This window comes from Piliocolobus tephrosceles, chromosome 1, assembly GCF_002776525.5.
Source record: "Piliocolobus tephrosceles isolate RC106 chromosome 1, ASM277652v3, whole genome shotgun sequence".
Lineage (NCBI taxonomy): Eukaryota > Metazoa > Chordata > Mammalia > Primates > Cercopithecidae > Piliocolobus > Piliocolobus tephrosceles.
The window spans coordinates 62,616,908-62,625,345 of NC_045434.1; positions in this window are offsets into that span (position 1 = coordinate 62,616,908).

The window sequence follows — 8,438 nt, forward strand, 5'->3', positions numbered from 1 at the left end:
CTGGCCTATACCCTTTAAAAAAAAAAGTCAGTTACCATATCTGATTGATTGTTTCTTCAGTAAGTGGTTTCTCCCACTCATCCTCTCTGCTTCATATCCAGTAACACTTTCTTTTTTTTTTTTTCCTCTAACTTTTATTTTAGGTTCAAGGGGTACATATGCAGGTTTGTTACACGAGTAAACTGCATGTTGCGCGAGTTTGGTGTACAGATAATTTTCTCACCCAGGTAATCAACAAATAACACTTTCCTAGTTAAGGCTTTCACCATCTCACATCTGCATTACCACAGTAACCTGTTCATTGGTTTCCCTGAGTTTATTTTCTTTTTAAGTCACCCTCTACAACTGCACAGGATGGTTTTCCTAAAACACCATTGTTTGTTCTTCCTTATCTACCAACTATCTTTCAACAAAAAGGCCAACCTCCCTGAAGCTGGTGTCCAAAGCTTTCTATGCACCTGCCCCAGCCTACCTAACCAATTTTATCTCACCCGACTTCAAATGGGAGTTTCCTCCCTCCAACAAGGTGAGGTTCCTTATGCTCTTTTAAAGCCCAATGTCATTTTTGGTTTTCTATTTTTGTCCAGGATGCATCACCTTTCAGAATACTCTTCAGGTTTCTAAATCTTACTTAAATATCTTCTAATACACCTTTCGGCTGGGCGCTGTGGCTCATGCCTGTGATCCCAGCACTTTGGGAGGCTAAGGCAGGGGGATCACTTGAAGTCAGGAGTTCAAGACCAACCTGGCCAACATGGTAAAACCCCATCTCTACTAAAAATACAAAAAAAAAAAAAAAATAGCTAAATCTTACTTAAATATTATTAAGAAAATCAAAAGGAAGAGAAACTATATTATTCACTACGTGAGAGTAGATTGTCATAAAGGTCACTGTAAGTTCTAAAATTTTAGTGTTCATAAGAATCATCTACCTGGGGTACTAGTTAAATACATTTTGATTCTGTAGGGCTAGGGGAGGACCCAGGTGAATCTGCTTTTTTAACAAGTACCTATGTGATTGCTAGGCCAGATTCTATTTTGAGAAATGGTACTTTGAGAAATGGTGCTTCAAGGCCTGACTTAAATATCTACTTATTTATAAACATTTCCCTTATTATTACAGCCTTTATTGGTCACCTGTAGCATTTATATTCTTTTTTTTTTTTTTTTTAGATGGAGTCTTGCTCTTGTCACCCAGGCTGGAGTGCAATGGTGTGATTTTGGTTCACCGTGACTTCTGCCTCCCGTGTTCAAGTGATTCTCCTGCCTCAGCCTCCCAAGTAACTGGGATTACAGGCATGTGCCACTACACCTGGCTAAGTTTTGTATTTTTAGTAGAGACAGGGTTTCACCGTGTTGGCCAGACTGGTCTCAAACTCCTGATCTTGTGATCCACCCGCCTTGGCCTCCCAAAGTGCTGGGATTATAGGTGTGAGCCACCGCACCTGGCCTGTAGCATTTATATTATATTTGCACTTTGGTCACTTAACTATGTGACCAATTTATAATTATTTAACTTATATAAGCAACCAGCATGTCTAGCCTAGAAGAAAACAGAAAAAAAGTAAATTTTTCCTTCAAAATTTTGCCTTTGCTCCTGATCATCTGTGAAAGGAACTACTCTTAGCTTCCAAAATCAGAAAGGTGGGGAGTTAAGATTTAAGAGGGAAGATTAGCAAATCCCTGAAAGTCACAGTTCTCAAAGTAGTAATCATTTCTTTGATGGGAATGAGAGGAGTATTTCTTTTTTTTCCCTTCCTTTCTTTTCTTTTCTTCTCTTCTCTTCTGATTTTTTTGAGACACAGTTTCGCTCTGCTGCCCAGGCTGGAGTTCAGTGGCGCAATCTTGGCTCACTGCAACCTCCACTTCCTGGGTTTAAGCGATTCTCCTGCCTCAGCCTCCCGAGTAGGTTGGATTACAGGTGGCTGCCACCATGCCCAGCTAATTTTTTTTGTATTTTTAGTAGAGATGGGGTTTCACCATGTTGGCCAGGCTGGTCTTGACTTTAAGTGATCCCTCTGCCTTAGCCTCCCAAAGTGCTGGGATTACAGGCATGAGCCACAGTGCCCAGCCGAAAGGTGTATTTCTTCAACACTAAATTGTAGTTCTGATTGCAGTTTTAAAGACAGATGGTTATAAGAGAAAGAGAACATATATTCAAGGTGCCAAACAATTGATTTGCACATATGGTAGGCCCTTGAACCACTCAGGGGTTACGAGCGCCTACCTACCCTCCAGTCAAAAATTCGTATGTCACTTTTCACTCCCCGAGAACTTAACTACTAATAGCCTACTGTTGACTGGGAGTCTTACCAATAACATAAACAGCCGATTAACACATATTTTATATGTTATATGTATCATATACTATATTCTTACAATAAAGTAAGTTAGAGAAAAGAAAATGTGTTAAGAAAATCATAAGGAAGAGAAAATATATTTACTATTCATTAAGTGGAAGCGGTTCATCATAAAGGTCTTTACCCTTGGCATTTTCATGTTGAATAGACCAAGGAGGAGGGGAAGAAAGGGGAGGGTTTGGTCTTGCTGTCTCAGGGGTGGCAGAAGAGGAAGAAAAGCCCTGTGTAAGCAGATCTGTGCAGTTCCAACCCGTGTTGTTCAAGGGTCAACTGGTATATGTTTGGAACATATAGTTTAGAAGCTGGGGAAAGGGATCAGCCTTGCTCTATTACTATCACACTTCCTGTATGTGTCTGCCTCTCTCTTTTGTACTTTTTACTTTCCACTTTTTATTTTGAAAAATTTCAAACCCATAGAAAAGTTAAGAGTACAATGCATACTAATATGTCCTTAATCAAGATTTACCAGTTACTAACATTTTGCCATATCTGCTTTGTCTCTTTGTGTGTGTGTTGAACTGTTTGAAAGTAAGTAGCAGATACTTCAAAGACACTTCAAGCTTAAATACTTCAACATACAGCTCCTAATAACAAAATTATCCTACGAAGCCAAAATACCAATTTTTTTTTTTTTTTTTTTTGACAGAGTCTCATTCTGACATCCAGGCTGGAGTGCAGTGGCACCATTTTGGCTCACTGCAACCTCTGCCTCCCGGGTTCAAGTGATTCTTCTGCCTCAGTCTCCCAAGCAGCTGGGACTACAGGTGCACTCTACCTCACGGAGCTAATTTTTTGTATTTTTAATAGAGATAGAGTTTGCCATGTTGGCCAGGCTCGTCTCACATTCCTGGCCTCAAGTGATTTGCCTGCCTCGGTCTCACAAAGTGCTGGGATTACAGGAGTGAGCCACCTTGCCCAGCCCAAAATACCATTGTCACACCTACGAAAATTAACCTTAATCCAATAATATCATCTAATAAACAGTTTACATTTACATCTCTCTATAGTTCCCCAATATTTTTTTTCTCATTTTCTCCTCACCTCTCATCCAGAATACAATGAAGTTTCATGCATGGAATTTGGTTATTCTATTTCTTTAGTCTCTTTCAATCTTAGGAGCATGCTGTGTCCAATACAAGAGCCAGTAGCCATGTGTGGTTATTTACATTTAAATTATACAAAATTAGCTGGGCTTGGTGGCTCCTGCCTGCAATCTCAGCTACTCAGGAGGCTGAGGCAGGAGGATGGCTTGAGGTTAGGAGTTTGAGACCAGTCTGGGCAACATAGCAAGATCTCATCTCTAAAAAAAAATTTTTAGGTAATTAATTAAAATAAATAAATTTAGAGACCTAATCTCTGTTAGGATTCCTGACTTTCCAGGTACTTTCTGATCATCTGCCTTCCCATGTGGCTTGCTTCCAGGAGTGAATGTGCTGGTCAGGCTGACGTGTCCATCCAGTCCACTGACCAGCTGGCATCTGGTCTTATGCATAGGCCTCTGGGACTGTGTGGGTCTATCAGCCTTCTTGAGTGGGATGATGTCTGAATGGGACATCATCAGTTGCCTAGTCACACTTCAAGTGCTTAGTAGCCATATTTGGCAAGCAGTTACTATATTGAACAACACAGACATAAACTAGTTCCATCATCACAGAAAGGCCTATTGGACAGTACTGTCTATAATAATCCCTTGCCTTCTTTTTTTTAAACTTTCTATAACATTGACTTTCTTTTTAGAGTCCATGCCAGTTGCCTTATAGAAAGTCTCATATCCTGGATTGTCTGTTTGTTTCCTCAAGATTAGATTTAAGAAACATTTTGGGAAGAGCCCCACACAGAGGACATGGTGAGCATCTTAGAATGTTGCTGATGTCAGGTAGCTATTGGTGATGCCTACACTATGAATTCAATGAACACTTGTTGAAGAAATGATCTAGTGCCAGGCAATGTCCTAAGGACTTTGGAGCTTGACTTCAAATACGAGAGAAACAGCTTATATAATCTCCAGAGCCTCCACCATTGTCCTAGGAGCAGAGTGGAAAAATGCTTTGTAACATGAAAGGAAGACTGCAGTGTCACAGCAAATGGCCCAGCAGCAGCATGGAGGAGAGGGCAGACCCAGAGAAGGGTGAGGCCAAGAGGTTACAGCTGTTCCTCAGCCCCAACCTCCAGACTCACTTCGATGATCATAACTTTTTGGCGATTGCTTTGGGGAGGGGCAGGCAGCTTGGTGAAATGCCTGTGACCCAGCTAAGCATTCAGCCGGAAGACTTTGCAGCAAGGTGCCCAAGGAAACCCTTGGGACAGAAAGGCTGGCAAGTTCAAAGGGCAGCCTGCCAATCATTCCTCTGCTTGCCCGTGCCAAGGGTCTAGGCCAGTTTTGGGCCTGGGAGTATATAGGGAAAACATCAAAATATAGTTTTCACTGCCTTGGTTGCCACATTTACCTCGTTCTGTGGCTACCCTCCTTTCACCCCAAATAAAGGCCAAGGAAAGAAGACAGGAAAAAAGTGAAAACTAAAGAGAAAATTTTGCTTTAAAGAACTGATTGTGTGGTTCCCAACTGTCAGTATGGCATAGGAAAGTATCATCTGTGAAACAGAATAAAGTTCCCTTCCAACACGGACATGACTGTTCTAATTTCCTATGTTATTTCAACTCTCTAGGAGGTGAGGAAAGCAGAAATTATTGCACCCATAGGCCATCCTTAGTTACCCACTGATAACCTGCCTTTCCTTGCCAAGAACTTGAAAGTAGCGCCGGGCGCGGTGGCTCAAGCCTGTAATCCCAGCACTTTGGGAGGCCGAGACGGGCGGATCACGAGGTCAGGAGATCGAGACCATCCTGGCTAACACGGTGAAACTCCGTCTCTACTAAAAATACAAAAAAAAAACTAGCCGGGCGAGGTGGCGGGCGCCTGTAGTCCCAGCTACTCCGGAGGCTGAGGCAGGAGAATGGCATAAACCCGGGAGGCAGAGCTTGCAGTGAGCTGAGATCCGGCCACTGCACTCCAGTCCGGGCGACAGAGCGAGACTCCGCCTCAAAAAAAAAAAAAAAAAAAAGTAGCATTGTCCTCCCACCCCTCTCAGAGATAAACTGTGAAATCCACATGTAATGAGAGGTGCCCAGGCAGGAGGTGACACTGACAGAAGGTATAAACACACCTAAAGAAGGAATGCACTGATCCAGAGAAAGGTCTCAGAGGCAAAGAAAGGAGACTCTGCAAGAATTCTGGCTTCACTTCTTTGGGCTGTCTGGCAGAGGGACCAGAGTCTTACGAGAATATCTGGCCCTCTGTCAGGTATCCCTATTGTGCAGACTCATGCAGCCAAATACAACAAGGCCTGGTGCCTGCTGGACTTTTGAGTTTTAAAACTAACTTCTCTATTAGGATTCCTGACTTTCCAGGTACTTTCTGATCATCTGCCTTCCCATGTGGCTGGCTTCCAGGAGTGAATGTGCTGGTCAGGCTGATGTGTCTGTCCAGTCCACTGACCACTTGGCATCTGGTCTTATGCATGGGCCTCTGGGGCTGTGTGGGGTCTGTCAGCCTTCCTGAGTGGGATGATGTCTGAATGGGACTCGGTTTCTGAGCCTCTGAGGTTGAGGCTGGGCTCAGGGTCACAGTTGGCTTAGCTTAGCTGGGTCATAGCCAGTGGAAACCTAGCTGTGAAACGGGCTGGTCCTCCTCACTGCTCAGCGTTGTCCAGCTTCAGCTGCACCCATGTCACAGATGGATAAAACCCAGCATTGGCTGGGCGTGGTGGCTCACACCTGTAATCCCAACACTTTGGGAGGCCGAGGCAGGCAGATCGCCTGAGGTCGGGAGTTCGAGACCAACGTGACCAACATGGAGAAACCCTGTCTCTACTAAAAATACAAAAAAATTAGCCAGGCGTGGTGGCGCATGCCTGTAATCCCAGCTACTCAGGAGGCTGAGGCAGGAGAATAGCTTGAACTTGGAAGGTGGAGGTTGCGGTAAGCTGAGATCACGCCATTGCACTCCAGCCTGGGTGACAGAGCAAGACTCCATCTCAAAAAACAAAAACAAAAACAAAAACAAAAACAAAAACAAAAACACCCATAAAAAAACCCAGCATCACTCCAGAGCTATCCACTTCTTCATTCACCAGTTCCTTCATATTATCACTACTACTAATTCAACCCGTGTTATCATCATCATCATAAAAGCTTCTGTTTATCGAATCTTCTGTGTGCCTAGCAACCCCACAGAGATGGCATTATTGTTCCATTTTGGGGACCAAAAGAGGCTAATTATGGCTGCAAGCTGAGAGAACTGGGATCCAAATCTATTACTATGTCTGTCTACCTCTCATTACAACTATGTTAAAAAATTAAGCTGGGTGTGGGGACGAGGGAGCCTTCCCAGAAGAGTACAGCATCCTCAGTGTGTTTTCTGAGTTTCCTCATTCCTAAAGGTGGAAAACAGGACCCCTACTTATTGAAGGAAAAAAAAAAGAAAAAAAGAATCTGCCCTGATTGACGAAGGCAGCCTGGCAATTGTGTCTGGTTGGAGAAGCAGGAGAAATTCTAGGTAAGCCCTGGGTCATCCCAGAGGATTCTGGCAGCCAGCTTTGACCCTGCTACAGAAAAAGATAACCTAGATGTTAAGCTAAGCGAGAGATATAGAATGTAGAAGCATGAGTAGAAGCATCAGTGGGTACATGATGGACTATTCTGGCTCCACAGGATGAGAGTTATGAGGGTGAGAGATCAGTGGTCTTGTTTTTGGCTTGGAAGTGAGTCCCCCAAGAGTACTTCTGGCCATGGTGACATCTTCCCCCGCTACCTTCTTGAGCCTGTATTGAAGGGTGGTTTGGTGTGTGGTCTGCCAATCAGGAGACTGTAGTTAATATTCCATCTTTGACACCTGGGGCAGGTCTTAAAGTTAACCTCTTAAAGCTTTAGTCTCTGTTTCCATGGATTTCGAATTCCTAAAAACCACATACTTTATTTCTGAGTAATTTGTGAAGTAGTTAACAATTTAGGTAATATGATTGAAAGTTATATGCATGACAGTCTGTGGCAGAGCAAAAGACAGATAAACATGTGGGTATCCCAAGAAGGCTGCAATTTGGGGCTCTTCTAACGTAATGTTCTCTATACAATTGTTCAACATTTCTTTCATTTAATATTTGAATATAATAAAAAATATGTCAAAACAAGGACTGTATATCATATAAATATGACTGAATAGGACATAACATTTAAACTTATTTGGACATGTTTTTCATTTAACTTAAAAAAATCACCAATGACTAGATATTAGTCATTCATACTTAACTGAATGTAAATATGGCCGTAAAGTCTTTGAAATTATGTTTAAACATTCTTTTTTGGTTGGCCAAGCTGTCTTCACTTTTCTGCAATTTCTTTTTTTTTCTTGAGTTATTGAGATTTTTGGTTTTTTGAAATGAGAGTCTCACCAAATTGCCCAGGTTGGACTTGAACTCCTGAGCTCAACTGATCCTCCTGCCTCAGCCTCCTGGGTAGCTGGGACTATAGACTCATACCACCATGCCTGGCTCTAGAATTTGTTTTTTTTGTTTTTAATCATTCAAGCCGGACATTTTCATGGGTGCCATATTAAAATATTTCATTTTTAGATAATGTAATAAAAATACAGTACAGTAAACAGCATTATACTAGGCATTATTTGGTTTCTGAAGTTTAGCTAAAGGAGACAACTAAGTTCAGGAGACTGTCAGCTGACTGACCTCTGAATTGGTAGTGTTGCCTGTAATTATGTTACAAAAATACCATCAGAGATAGGCTGGTGCCTGGGAGGCATGACTTTAAATGTCCATTGGAAGATACTATTTCGGTAAAAAATTAACATTTTGCAGTCATGTATAGTGTCTTATATGCAAAACTGAGGTAATAGGCACCCATTTTTCTGATCGTTTTAGCGATGTTTTATGTTCCTTATAAAGGGGCACCATGGCTAGTCATTTCATCTGGCTCCAGGCATAGAAGGCAGGCACTGGGCTAAGAAACCTGGGTGTGAATATATGACCTTGGGCAAGACCTTTAACTTTTCTCTGAGCCTCAGTTTTT